The sequence below is a fragment of the Canis aureus genome, chromosome 6, assembly GCF_053574225.1.
Source record: "Canis aureus isolate CA01 chromosome 6, VMU_Caureus_v.1.0, whole genome shotgun sequence".
In the NCBI taxonomy this organism is placed as follows: domain Eukaryota; kingdom Metazoa; phylum Chordata; class Mammalia; order Carnivora; family Canidae; genus Canis; species Canis aureus.
In genome coordinates this window covers 42,662,774-42,677,640 of record NC_135616.1, presented here as the reverse complement: position 1 = coordinate 42,677,640, position 14,867 = coordinate 42,662,774, and the positions used below count along the sequence as shown (strand labels likewise).

The window sequence follows — 14,867 nt, the reverse complement described above, 5'->3', positions numbered from 1 at the left end:
GGTGGTTTGGGTACATTTTTGTGGTAATGGATTCAGAAGTAAAAACACAGCAAGATCAGTGGAGGTCTGTAAGAGCATCGTGAACAGGGAGATTTAGTGTGAAATGTTCTGGAAAGAACATTGGCCCAGCCTCCAGAAGCATGCTTGGAGCACCCACAGCCCCTACCTCCCTGGAGCTCAGTGTTGATGAGGAGAGCGGGACAGGTGAGCCAACAGGTGCCAGGTGGTACAACAACCAGTGAGTCTCAGGCCAGGGCAGGACCTAGGGGAAGCTCTGTCTGAGTGGAGAGCTAATGGGCCAATAGAGCAATCCAAAAGGGAGGAAGGACACTGAGTGGAAGAGTTTACTTGTTCCTGACTCGTATGTGTCCATCTCTTCATCCTTAAAATTAGAGAACCATCTTATTCCGGTGGGCAGCATCTGGCTAAGAGACGGCATTTCCCAGCCCCCCTCGTGGCTAATAGTGAATGAGATATACATGGAAGTGTATAGGGTTTCTTAAAAGGAGTCCTGTCTCACCTAAGAGATGCAGCCTGGTTCCTCCATTTTCCCGCCTTGAACATGGACCCGATGGCCTGAACTCCAGCAGCCATTTTGTACCGCGAAGTGAACCTCAGGAGGGAAGCTAACTGCCAAGAACGACAGGGCAGAAAGCTGAAAGGAGCCTGCGTCCGGGGCAGCCGTGGAGCAGCACCAGCCCTGGAGAGCCTTCCTTCCAGCTGCGTTCACATGTGAAAGGGTAAAGGTCGCATTTAAACTACCTGTGTGGCTGGGAGCCTGCCTCTCTCTCTCTCTCTCTCTCTCTCTCTGTGTGTGTCTCTCACGAATAAATAAATAAAATCTTTTAAAAAATAATAACAAAATATTAACCACCTGTGTGTTGGTGTTGTCATGTACGGCTACACCCAGCCCCGACTGATACAGCCTCCTGTGCGGGGGCCCAGCGGGGAGAGAGCCCGAGGAGTGGTCCTCTGTCCACAGAGTGTGAGTGTCCACAGAGGGGGGTGAGGAGCCGGAGAGGGAGGTGGGATCACACTGGAGCTCTCGGGCCAACAGGGCGCAGTGGGGCCTGGAAATTGCTGGCCCTGATGAAAGGGTTTTATTTTGTTTTTTGGGTTTTTTTTTTTTTTAAGATTTTATTTATTCATTGAGAGACATAGAGAGAGAGGCAGAGACACAGTCAGAGGGAGAAGCAGGCTCCCCTCAGGGTGCCTGATGTGGGACTTAATCCCAGGACCCTGGGATCACGCCCTGAGTGGAACACAGACGCTCAACCACTGAGCCACCCAGGTGCCCTTACTTCCAGTCTTCATGTCCCTCCTCTTCTCTGGTCCTGCAGAGTGGGTCCTGCCCACATGCTTGAGGATAGTAAACCTTGTGATGGAGGGGTCCTGGTCTCACTCCTGGATCTAAAGAAAATGCATCTATTTTTCCCCTTACAAGGATCTTATGTTAGTGTTTTATAGATACCTGTTATCAAAGAACTTGACCTATATTCCTTAGAAAATTTTTAGCATGAATCATGTTCAAATTTATCAAAAATAAATCTATTGCATAGACTGAGCTGATTAGATGGCTTTTCCCCTTTAGTCTGCTACTAGGGTAAAGTTATATCTGCAGTTTTCTGGTGTTGAACTGTCCCAAACCTCCAGGATAAACCTAACTTACATGTAGTGTATTATTTAATGCTGTGTTGGTGTTTTATTTACCAATATTTTATTTAGTGTTTTTGTATCTATATTCTTGAGTGAGATGGGCCCATAATTTTCCTTCTGATAAAGTCTTTGGGTTTAGTGTCAGCATCAGCGGAGGAAGGTACTAGCATTCAGCTTTAATCTCTTTGCACAGAAATCCCTGAAAGCTCGTTTTCTAAGAAGATTTTATTTATTTATTCATGAGAGACACAGAGAGAGGTAGAGACATAGCAGAGGGAGAAGCAGGCTTCCCTGTAAGGAGCCTGATATGGGACTCGATTCCGAGACCCAAGGATCATGCTCCGAGCCAAAGGCAGACGCTCAACTGCTGAGCCACCCAGGCATCCCTCATTTTTAATAAATAATCAATGACAGCTGGTGAGGAGTGCTTTGTTTCCCTAAGCATTTAAATATCAAGTCCTTAAAACTTATTTTTGTAGCATATTCTTGTGGGTCGACATCATAGTCACCAAAATGTAAAAATCTGTCTTATTTTTTTTTTTAGATTTTATCTATTCAAGAGAAGAGAGAGAGAGCATGAGTTAGGGGAGGGCAGAGGGAGAGGAAGAAGCGACTCGGCACTGAGCAGGGAGCCCAAAACGGGACTCAATCCCAGGACCCCGAGATCATGACCTGAGCCCAGAGCAGACGCTTAACCACTGAGGCACCTAGGTACCCTCTGTCTTGTTTCTTTAAAAAGGCCTGGGGAGTACCTGGGGGGCTCAGCAGTTGAGCGTTTGCCTTCGGCAAACGAGAGTCCCACATAGGGCTTCTCGCAGGGAGCCTGCTTCTCCCTCTGCGCATCTCTCATGAATAAATAAATAAAATGTTAAAAGAAAAAAATAAAAAGACCTGGATACGTTTCTGGTTCTATTCCCCCAGCACCTTCCCTCTTTGACTCCTCAGAGTGATCCACGGGTGTCCCACACACCTGTGAGACTTTGCCAGCACCCCACGGCCTGGCAGGTGGCTCCTGAAAGCCCAGAGCTGGCTGGATCTGACAGGTGGGTTTAGGCAAAGCGCAGAAGGCTGCCGAGTTTCTTAGGAGAAAGTTCACGTACAGCAAAGTTATCCCAAGTTGTGGGCTCCTAGGTGAAGGCGCTACGGTCATCATTGACATGCAACTTTCTCAATTTGCTTCTGAGCTGGCAACTCCGGGTGCAAGCACTCAGCACTATGTGTCCCTGCTGATAGGTGCTGCTCGGCTCGGGCGGCTCCCCGGGCAGGGCCCTGCCTCCAGCAGCTCTGCGGTCCTCCCAGCCCCGCGGCCCCAGTGAGAGGCTCCAGGAAGCCCTCCAGGCCGTGAAGTCCAAGAGCAGGAAAACACCTGCACCTGTGCCGCCTCCCGCCCTGCACCCAGGGCATTGCTGGCTTCCCTCCTCTCATCTCCAGCAGCACAAACCTAAGCCACACAGGCCACCTGATCCCCCCTGCCCGCTCCCTCGTGGAAAGCCAGGGGGCCCCATGTGCTGGCAACCAAGCCAGGCTCCGCTTGGGACTCCACACAGCGACTCAGCATGACCTAAGGGGTTCCTGAAGTCCGAGGAGTCATATCATGAGGTGGCTGGTCCCCTAGAGAGAAAGGCTTGTGCTTTTTTTCCTCTTGCCCTTTCTTTCCTTTCATACTAGAAGGAGAGAAGAAAAGAAAGTAGGAAGGGAGAGAGGAGAGAAGGGAGGAGGGAGGGAAATGACAGAGGAGAGAAACATGGGAAAGTTTTAAAAAGAGAGAAATTTGGGACACCTGGGGGGCTTAGTTGATAAACATCTGACTCTTGGGGCACCTGGGTGGCTCAGTGGTTGAGTGTCTGCCTTTGACTCAGGTCATGATCCTGGACTCCTGGAATAGAGTCCTGTATGGGGGTCCCTGCAAGGAGCCTGCTCCTCTCTCTGCCTGTGTCTCTGCTTCTCTCTGTGTCTCTCATGAATAAATACATTTTTTAAAAATCTGACTCTTGATATTTGGCTCAGGTCATAATCTTAGGGTCATGAGATGGAGCCCTGCATCAGGCTCTGCCCTCAATGGGGAGTCTGCTTGGAATTCTCTCTCTGCCCTTCCCCCTGCTCACACACGAATTCTCTCTCTCTAGCCCTCTAAAAGAAGAGAGAAAGAGAAATAACCCATGGTTCTTCTACTCAGAGACAGCTGGTATTAATACTTGAAGGAACAGGGGTGCCTGGGCAGCTCAATCACTTAAGTACCTGCCTTCTGCTCAGGTTATGATCCTGGGGTCCCTGCTTGGTGGGAAGTCTGCTTCTTCCTCTGCCTCTGTGAGCTCTCTGACTCTCTCTCTCAAATAAATAAATAAAATCTTTTAAGAAAATATTTGGAGGAACAATCATGCCTCACCTAATGTCTTTTAATTTTTCCCAATTAAGAAAATAGAAGTAAATAAACAGGGCTTCAACAAAATGGCCATCATCAACACAGAAGCAATCCCAGTAAAAGAACTGGCCTCCTGCCATCCTGGGGCACCTGGGTGGCTCAGTGGTTGAGCATCTGTCTTTGGCTCAGGTCATGACCCCAGGGTCCTGGGATTGGGTTCCACATCGAGCTCCCTGCATGGAGCCTCCTTTTCCCTCTGCCTATATCGCTGCCTCTCTCTGTGTGTCTCTCATGAGTAAATAAATTAAAAATTAAAAAATTAAAAATAAAATCTTTAAAAAAAAAAAAAAAAAGAACTGTACTCTTTAACCTGGTATCAGAATTCTCCCCCAAAATAGCTCTCTTGAACTACTTGTAGGGGGTGGGGTGGGGAGAGGCCCCCTCTCTCTGTCTTATACTTTCAAAACCAGCTCTTTAATATCTGTAATTCTCCCCGGTCACATTCGTATCTGAGAGATGATAAATATATTATGCAGCGTCTCCAGCAGCCTCACAAAGGGAAGGGACGAGTCAAAAACCAATGTGGCAGATTGGAGACAGTGGCAAATCCTTGCATCCGCCAGAAGTCTCATGTTGAAGTCCTAACTCTCAGCATCCCAGGACACAACTGGTTTGGAGACAGGGCCTTTAAAGAGATGATTCAGTCCAAATGAGGTCAAGAGGGTAGGCCCTCCTCCAGTGTGAAGGGCCCCTGGAGGAGGAGGGAATCTGGGCCCCAGGGAGAGACACCAGGAACGTGAGGACACAGGGGAGAGACCATGTCAGAAGGGATTCATCTGTAAGGCAAGGAGAGAGGCTCAGAAGAAACCAAGCCTGCTGGCTCCCTGGACTTGGCCTTCCAACCTCTGGAACTGTGAGGAAGTGAATTGCTGTCATTAGGTGTTTTGTTATGGCTGCTCTAGCGGATCGTATGCTGGCTGTGCAGCCCTGGGCAAGTCACTCAGCCTTTCTGAATCTCTCCTATCCATCTGCAGCCTGGGTCATCACAAAGATGAGTACCCATGGGCAACACCATGATCTCCAGTATACATTAAGTGATCAGTGCAAGGTGCAGAGTCATGCAACTAGAATGCTTCCCTCTGCATTTAAAAAAAAAAAAAGTTTTGGGATCCCTGGGTGGCACAGCGGTTTGGTGCCTGCCTTTGGCCCAGGGCACGATCCTGGAGACCCAGGATCGAATCCCACGTCGGGTTCCCGGTGCATGGAGCCTGCTTCTCTCTCTGCCTGTGTCTCAGCCTCTCTCCTCTCTCTGTGTGACCATCATAAATAAATAAAAATTAAAAAAAAAAAAGTTTTGATTATCTACTGCTGCATAACATAACAAACCATCCCAAAACTTAGTGGCTCAGCACATCAACAAAGATTAATTCTCTCTCATGAACCTATGGTGCTGCTGGCATCAGATGGTGGTGGGGCTAGACCAGCCAAGGTGACTCACACACATGCCTGGTGCCTTGGCAAGGAGGGCTGGGAGGCTGGGGCCTCTCTGTCTCCACACGGCTAGCTTGGGCTTTCACACTTGGCAGCTGAATCCTAAATCCCAAGGGTGAGCTTACCAAGGAGGAAATGAAAGTTGCCAGTTGGCAGAGCATCCCTTGCCCTCATTCTATTGGTTAAAGCAGCCACAGAACCAACCCAGGTCAAAGGGGAAGAGAAATACTGGGAAGAGTGACAATATGAATACATACTTGTTTATGTTTTTTTTTAATTAATGAATAGATAAACTAAATAATAAAAATCACTTGTGTTAGTAAAAGTTACCTAAGCAGGGTGAGAGAGCAGGATGCAGGAGCTAGAGATGGAAGCCAGACTTCTCAGAATATATCCTGTTATATAGTTTTGACTTTGAATCTATAATTTCAAAAACTAAACATGGCAATATACCTAAAACTAACATAACACTGTATGTTAATATTGCTTGAATAAAAAACTAAAAGTGGAAAAAATGGCAAAAAAAAAAAAAAAAACAAGTCTTAAGAATTGAAAACAGGTGGGGCACCTGTGTGGCATAGACAGTTGAGCATCTGACTCTTGGTTTTGGCTCAGGTTGTGATCTCAGGGTCATGGGATTCAGCCCTACTTCTGCTTGAGATTCTCTCTCCCTTTGCCCCTCTCATTCATGTTCTCTCACACTCTCTCTAAAATAAGTAAATATTTTTTAAAAAAATTAAAAACAGGGGCACCTGGCTGGCTCAGTTAGGGAAATGTGCAACTCTTGATCTCAAGGTTGTGAGTTCAAGCCCCATACTGGGAGTAGAGATTACTTTTAAAAATTCTTTAATTTAAAAAAACTGATGGGACACCCAGGTGGCTAACCATTTTAGCGCCTGCCTTTGGCCCAGGGCATGTTTTTGGAGAACCGGGATCGAGTCCCACGTCAGGTTCCCTGCATGGAGCCTGCTCCTCCCTCTGCCTGTGTCTCTGCCTCTCTCTCTGTGTCTCTCATAAATAAATAAATAAAATCTTTTTAAAAAATGAAAATTAAAAAGTTAAAAAACTGAAAACAAAAGGAAAGAAATGTACCTCACTGCTTATCAAGTCACTAGCTTAATAACACAGAGAAAATAATTATTCAGATGACTTTAGAATGTGGAATTACAATTATACAGTCTTGGTGGCATATATTCTAAGGACAAAACAGACCACAAAGAAATTTTATACTGTACTCAGCAATCTTACTGTTAGCCCAATATGCATATAGCTATTTTGAAACTATTATAGTTATATTGTGGAACAAGTCAAACAAGCAATTGTGTTGAATTCATTAAAAACCAAGCTGATTTTCAGCAAAGAGAAAAGAAATGAAAACATAAATTCAACAAAGTTAAGTAAAGAGCCTGTAATCTTACATTTGAATTGGAAATAATCACTATGAACTCATAATTTTTCCTTTAAAAAATATGAGAATAAAACCATTATATTTGAATTAAATTGGCATACATTTCAAAACCAAACAAAATCTATGATGGTAGAAATCAGGCAGATAGTCTTCCTTGTGAGGAGATAGTGCCTGGGAGGGGAGATTAGGGGACTTTCCAGGTACTCATCATCTATCTCATGATCTGGATACTGATTAAAGAAACATTCTCACTCTATGTGAAAAGTCATCAAGTTTAATGTTTATGATTTATTCACTTTCCTGTTAGAGGTGCTTTGCTTCAATGAAAAGTTTAATTGAAAACAAATAAAACCGTGGGCTCCAAGTGCTGTCAGGTCTGCAGGTAATGATGACCCAGCAGCAGTAACGACCACCAGTAACTAGCTCAGGTTCTCTAAATACCATTTTCTCCCAGAGTAATGCAGGTTCCTTGGAGAAACTGCCAATTCTAGGTCTGGGGCAGGAAATGCCCAAGAGGAGCTTGGGGTACCGTGTTGTACCTGAAAAAAAGGAAGCCCTGTGTTCACATCAGAAGGGCAGAATATGTACCTACCAACCTGAGCAGAGACAATCTGAACAACACAAAACAATAATAATTGCAGTAGATTGGAGGTGTCACATATATAAAAACCTGATTGCCCAAATTTTACCAGGGCAAATTCAAGGCTGCTAGGGTAAATCTTCACTCTGAAAATTGACTAAAAGGAGAGAAATGTTTCTTCATAAAAGGTTACCTCAGATAACAAATTGGAAGAAATGATAGAATGGAAAAATCATTATTTTGTAACCTACAAGGAAATCATGAATCTAAGCTGCCTAAGCCCATCTCGCAGGTATGACCTGAAGCCACTTGACGAGACAAATCGGACCCTGTGCCTCCGGCTGGGATGCGGGATTTGACCAAGTAACATTTGGGCACACAAGTTTTTATATGTGTGATGCCTCCACTGATCAACACACCCCTTCCTCCAGGAGATCTGTCCCCAGTCTTCATACAGCTCTGCCTAAGTAACACTCAGAGAAAGTATGAAACATGGAAGAACAAGTCAAATGACATCATAAGGAAGCATTCATTCCAAATCAGAATACATTCCACAGGGCAGATAGCCCAGGGTCTCTAAGTAAGAAAAGTAAAAAAGTGGAGGGGTCCAAGGACACTTAACGAGGGAATGAATCTGCAGACCTTGGGTGGCTGCTGATTGGGACAAATCAGCTGGTTTAGATAATTGCATAATATAATGGCAGAAGTTAATTTATGCTAGTATGATAATGATACGATGTTATATCTTAACACAAGAACATATAAAATCAGTTCAAAATGACTAAGATCATTTATGATCAAAATGTCATGACATCTAGGATTCTTTTTTTACAAATATTGTTTATCTTTTTTAAAGCTTTTATTTATCCATTCATGAGAAACAAAGACAAACAGGCAGAGGGAGAAGCAGACTCCATGCAGAGAGCCTGACATAGGACTCGACCCCCGGTCTCCAGGATCAGGCCCTGGGCTGAAGGCGGTGCTAAACCACCGAGCCACCACCGGGGCTGCCAGACATCTAGGATTTCTTTAAAATACTCCAGTAAACAGGGACGCCTGGGTGGCTCAGTCGGTTGGGTGTATGACTCTTGGTTTTGGCTCAGGTCATAATCTCAGGGTTGTGAGATCAAGCCCTGTATTGGGCCCTGGGCTCAGTGCAGAGTCTGCTTGAGATTCTCTCTCTGCTTCTTCTCCCCTTCCCCACCGCTCATGCACACTCTCTCTCCGTAAACAAATAAAATCTTTAAAATAAATAAAATAAAATATTCCAGGAAACAAATGAGCAAGCAGCCAAGTGGGCAGAACAGAGGAAACAGGATTGGCCATGAGTTCGGAGATGGATACACAGGGGTTCCTTACTATTCTCTCTTTTGTGTGTAGGTATGTTTCAACTTTTCTCATGAGAAAAAAGAGGTGATGTAGATACAGCGGTAAGTTCCATCATCTGGAAGAGCAAGGCAGCTTCCGGATTCTGGATCTAGGATGGAGATGGCAGCCTCCTGCATTGGTGCCCAGGGGCGGGGCTCAGCTCTGGACATCCTCCAGCCCAGGACACGACCGACCAACCCCAGAGGGCAGGGCATGGGGGAGGGGGACCGTGAAGGAGACTAAGTGCCCCAGAGGGTGATGGGTAAAGCACTGAACTGACTGACCACTCATGTGAACCTCTCTCTCTCTCTATCTCATACACACGCACACACACATAGATTGCTTATATTGATGACATGATACTCTACATAGAAAACCCAAAAGCCTCCACCCCAAGATTGCTAGAATTCATACAGCAATTTGGTTGCGTGGCAGGATACAAAACCAATGCCCAGAAATCAGTGGCATTTCTATACACTAACAATGAGACTGAAGAAAGAGAAATTAAGGAGTCAATCCCATTTACAATTGCACCCAAAAGCATAAGATACCTAGGAATAAACCTAACCAAAGAGGTAAAGGATCTATACCCTAAAAACTATAGAACACTTCTGAAAGAAATTGAGGAAGACACAAAGAGATGGAAAAATATTCCATGCTCATGGATTGGCAGAATTAATATTGTGAAAATGTCAATGTTACCCAGGGCAATTTACACGTTTAATGCAATCCCTATCAAAATACCATGGACTTTCTTCAGAGAGTTGGAACAAATTATTTTAAGATTTGTGTGGAATCAGAAAAGACCCAAAATAGCCAGGGGAATTTTAAAAAGAAAACCATGTCTGAGGGCATCACAATGCCAGATTTCAGGTTGTACTACAAAGCTGTGGTCATCAAGACAGTGTGGTACTGGCACAAAAACAGACACATAGATCAATGGAACAGAATAGAGAACCCAGAAGTGGACCCTCAACTTTATGGTCAACTAATATTCGATAAAGGAGGAAAGACTATCCATTGGAAGAAAGTCTCTTCAATAAATGTTGCTGGGGAAATTGGACATCCACATGCAGAAGAATGAAACTAGACCATTCTCTTGCACATACACAAAGATAAACTCAAAATGGATGAAAGATCTAAATGTGAGACAAGAGTCCATCAAAATCCTAGAGAAGAATACAGGCAACACCCTTTTTGAACTCGGCCACAGTAACTTCTTGCAAGATACATCCACAAAGGCAAAAGAAACAAAAGCAAAAATGAACTATTGGGACTTCATCAAGATAAGAAGCTTTTGCACAGCAAAGGATACAGTCAACAAAACTAAAACACAACCTACAGAATGGGAGAAGATATTTGCAAATGACGTATCAGATAAAGGGCTAGTTTCCAAGATCTATAAAGAACTTATTAAACTCAACACCAAAGAAACAAACAATCCGATCATGAAATGGGCAAAAGACATGAAGAGAAATCTCACAGAGGAAGACATGGACATGGCCAACACGCACATGAGAAAATGCTCCGCATCACTTGCCATCAGGGAAATACAAATCAAAACCACAATGAGATACCACCTCACACCAGTGAGAATGGGGAAAATTAACAAGGCAGGAAACCACAAATGTTGGAGAGGATGCGGAGAAAAGGGAACCCTCTTGCACTGTTGGTGGGAATGTGAACTGGTGCAGCCACTCTGGAAAACTGTGTGGAGGTTCCTCAAAGAGTTGAAAATAGACCTGCCCTACGACCCAGCAATTGCACTGCTGGGGATTTACCCCAAAGATACAGATGCAGTGAAATGCCGGGACACCTGCACCCCACTGTTTATAGCAGCAATGGCCACAATAGCCAAACTGTGGAAGGAGCCTCAGTGTCCATCAAAAGATGAATGGATAAAGAAGCTGTGGTTTATGTATACAATGGAATATTACTCAGCCATTAGAAATGACAAATACCCACCATTTGCTTCAACGTGGATGGAACTGGAGGGTATTATGCTGAGTGAAGTAAGTCAATCGGAGAAGGACAAACATTATATGTTCTCATTCATTTGGGGAATATAAATAATAGTGAAAGGGAATATAAGGGAAGGGAGAAGAAATGTGTGGGAAATCTCAGAAAGGGAGACAGAACATAAAGACTCCTAACTCTGGGAAACGAACTAGGGGTGGTGGAAAGGGAGGAGGGCGGGGGGTGGGGGTGAATGGGTGACGGGCACTGAGGGGGGCATTTGACGGGATGAGCACTGGGTGTTATTCTGTATGTTGGTAAATTGAACACCAATAAAAAATAAATTTATTATAAAAAAAAGATTGCTTATATTGTTGAAGATGTATTAGAATCATCTTGCATTCATCCTTATTACATTAGTAGCCTGTGCTCTCTTAAATTTGTTTGCACAGCTTCAGCACATGGAGCTTCATTACATACTCCCAGGTTTTTTTCAAAGTAGAAATGCCCAGGGCGCCTGGATGGCTCAGTTAGTTAAGCATTCAACTCTTTTTTTTCTTTTTAAGATTTTATTTATTTATTCATGAGAGACACAGAAAGAGAGGCAGAGACACAGGCAGAGGGAGAAGCAGGCTCCTCGCAGGAGCCAGAAGCAGAACTCGATCCTGGAACTCGGGGATCACATCCTGAGCTGAAAGCAGATGCTCAACCCCTGAGCCATCCAGGCGTCCTAGCATTCGACTCTTGATTTCACCTCAGATCATGATCTTAGGGTCCTGGGACCAAGCCCTGCATCTGGCTCTGCACTCAGTGGGGAATCTACTTCTCCCTCTCCTTCTACCTCTCCCCCTGTTCAGGCTTTCTTTCTCTCTCAAATAAATAAAATCTTAAATAAATAAATAAATAAATAAATAAATAAATAAATAAATAAATAAGAAATGCCCTCCCAGCAGACAGGAAAATCAACATGTGGATCAGCACCCCTCGTTTGGGCACCAATGCTGGTAGTCTAAGTGTTGGGGCACCTGCATCTGTAAGATGAGATAAGAGGCCAGTTCGGATCTGCCCCTGAGGCTGACAATGTCGTCGTAGGACATGAAATAGCAGAGAATTACACTGGCAGCTGCAGGATGAGGGACAGCTTGGGTGATTCTGAAGGAGGCCCTTCCCCTTCTCTCTTCTAATCCTGGACCATCAGTGACTTGTGCCCCAATGGTGGTGGCAGGGAAGGCCAGCCAAGCCCCTTGGGCTCTGGGCTCGGGACTCCTGCAGTGTCAGGACAGTAGGGAAATGACTCAGGCCCTTCTGGCCCAAGGAAACTACCTAAGCCTAAACCTTTCTTCAGAATTCAATTGGAAAATAAATCCTTGTTTTAAAAGAAATGCCAACATTTCAAAACCCAAATGGACAAACTATTTCTCAACGCAGGAGTGTTCTTTGTCGGGTAGCTCATGCTTGTCGGGCACCTGCCAGGGGTGAGCTTGAATATAGTTCTCCACCAACGGCTCTCCCCCAGAGAGACTGCAGATGGCCTACAAGCCGATCTCTCTTGTCCAGCAGTTAGCAGAACAGCATGGAAGAGTCTCAGTGCTTGCTAACTAGTCATATTTCAAAAGCAATGGTCAGGACCCACAGCTGGCTTTGTTGTTAGAGCTTGAGTGATGGTCAGGGAACAAGGGTCCTGTCACACGGCCTTCCATCTGCCTGTCTTCCTCTTTTCTCACTCCTCCCTTCCAACGGCTGTATCTGAGAATGCATGTGTGCGTGCATGTGTGCACGTATGCATGTTCATGTGCATGTGTGTGCTTATGTGTGCATGCATGTACACTCATGCGCTTGTGCATGTATGCATGTACATGTGCATTGTGTGAATGTGTGCACACTCGTGTGCATTTGTGTGCATGTGCATGCATGCTCGTCTGCATGTGTGTGTTTATGCATGAGTGTATTCACGTGTGTGTGTGTGTGTGCGCACGCACATGCGCACATGTGCTTGCACCTAGGGCAGGAGCAGATGGGAAAGGATAAGTCCTCCTGCCCAGCATGGAGATGATCTCTGGGCACTCCTGCTCCCTCCTCCCTGCACCCCGGGGTACAGTCTCCTGACTGTACAGGCAGCTGGGGGTAAAACAGGAAAAAAGAGGACCCAGTGAGCTGGCCAGAGTGCAGCTCTCCTCGAGGCTTTGTCACCCTGGGCCACCTGTGTGCAGGGCTGATATCCGCCTCAGCTGAGAGCCTCTGCAGTGCTCACCCCTCAGATGCAGGCAGCGGTGTGGGTGTTGTGAGATGCCTGCTGTGTGAATGAAAGCCCACTTAGGGACCACATCCTGCTTTCTGCCTCCCCAAGTCCCACTGACACCCCAGTTGCCTGAACTGGCCAGCAAGGTCCTCTTCTCAGGGCCAGAGGAGTGACGTCACGTGACAGCACCCCTCACCTCAGAAACCCCTGCTGCACTCGCTAAGGATGATTCTCTCAGAGAAATCTTGGCATCTCGGCTCCATGGAGGCGCTCTAATTTGTTGCAAAGCTGCTAATTAAAGCCACGAGCTGCTGCGTGCGGGGGCTGTCCATGTGCCGGGGTTAAGGCACTGTGTAAGCCAGCTGAAGCCAGAGTTGCTGGGCCCTGTGCTCAGTGGTGAGAGCTCTCCAGAGACAGGCCCAGGAAACAAATGAACCTCCAAAGACCCCTCTATAAAGTCCCCCTGGAGCTGTTTCTTGTTTTGTTAAGAGACCGAAGCCTCGTCATGAATGTCTGGCTACTTTGCAGACAAATGGGGTACACGCTCCAGAGCTGGAGCTCACTCTGCTCTGTGCCCAGGATGAGCTTCTGTTTTATGTTAATTGGGAGCTAATTAATGTCTCTAAGGAGAGGCTTTCAGACTTCCCTGCGGATTGAAGGATGGTTCGAGCAGGCAGTGAAAGGCCAGGGCAGCCTGGCTTGAGCTGGCAGGGACATTAATAGAACTTTCAAGACACTGGCAGCTTCAGAGCCGGTCTTTTGCCCACAGCCCCACGAGAGTGAAGAATGGAAGCCAATCCTGCACCTGCCTGGAGAAGGCGTGCCCAGGTCGTGCCCAGGCCACAGACTCGCCCCAGCCTGGCTCCCTGCCTGGGGGTGGGGCGGGGGCATGCAGGGGGGATTTGGGAGAAGAAAAGAGGCTAGAACGGAGGAGAGCAAACAGAAAAGGGAGAGAGAACCAGGGAAGGTGTCTCTGGTCAGATGGGCAGGGGTTCACCCTGCAGCCAAGCCCCCCCCTGAGAACCTCCCCAGGGCCCCAGGACCTTCTCTCTCTCTCTCTCTCTCTCTCTCTCTCTGTCTCTCGGTAGGGGCTGTCCCTCCCAGTTCCCAGGCAGAGGCATCTATGTGGAGATGGGGATCTTGCCCCCTCTTCTGGGAGAGTGACGCTGGGTGAGTCATGTCCCCTTTCTAGGCACCCTTGAGGGCTTGGTGGAATCAGCTAATGGATCCCTTCTCAGGGTGGAGGGCTTGGCCCAGACATCCAGAGACCCCCTTCCTGCCCCGGAGGGGCCCACACTGCCCATCGGGCTCCATCTCAACTGTGCAGCCTACATGGCCCTCTCTAGCGTGGCACCTCGCAGGCCCCCTCCCCTGGTCCTCCAGACGCCACACTGGGCTGCCAGTGCCCTTCACACCTGCTGCCCTGGCTCTGGCTCTGCAGGGACTGCTTCCCCCCACCAAGCCCCACTGTGTCTCCCCCCCGCCCCGCCTTCTTTGGCTTTTCTTCCAAGCACCTTCCCTACCAGAGATCATCAAAGCCTGCCTCTGCCTGTTGCCTATCTCCCCGACGGGTGCCGCACACACACCTGGGACACTCCCAACATGGGATGCGTGAACGTGCTGCCTCCACCCCTTAGCACCGCAGCTCCCTCCTGCCTGCCTCCCTTCCCTCCAAGATCAGCTCCCCAGAACTCCCCACCTGCCTCTGGAAGCCCTCCTTGAGGAGGGCCTCCCCACTCAGAGCCCCCTTTGTTCTAATGCTCCAGTACCAGGATTTGGGGGGCCCACTTCCCGGCGGGTCACAGCA

At 47.0% G+C, this 14,867-nt stretch overlaps 1 long non-coding RNA gene across 1 annotated transcript; it reads right to left on the bottom strand.

Annotated features, from left to right (window-relative positions):
• Window positions 1-7,173: 7,173 nt before the first annotated feature.
• LOC144315184 (uncharacterized) lies at window positions 7,174-8,005 on the bottom strand. Its single transcript, XR_013380945.1, has 2 exons — window positions 7,917-8,005; window positions 7,174-7,456 (listed from the first exon to the last, which is right to left on the bottom strand). It is a non-coding gene; the product is annotated as an uncharacterized LOC144315184 (long non-coding RNA).
• Between the last annotated feature and the right edge of the window lie 6,862 nt (window positions 8,006-14,867).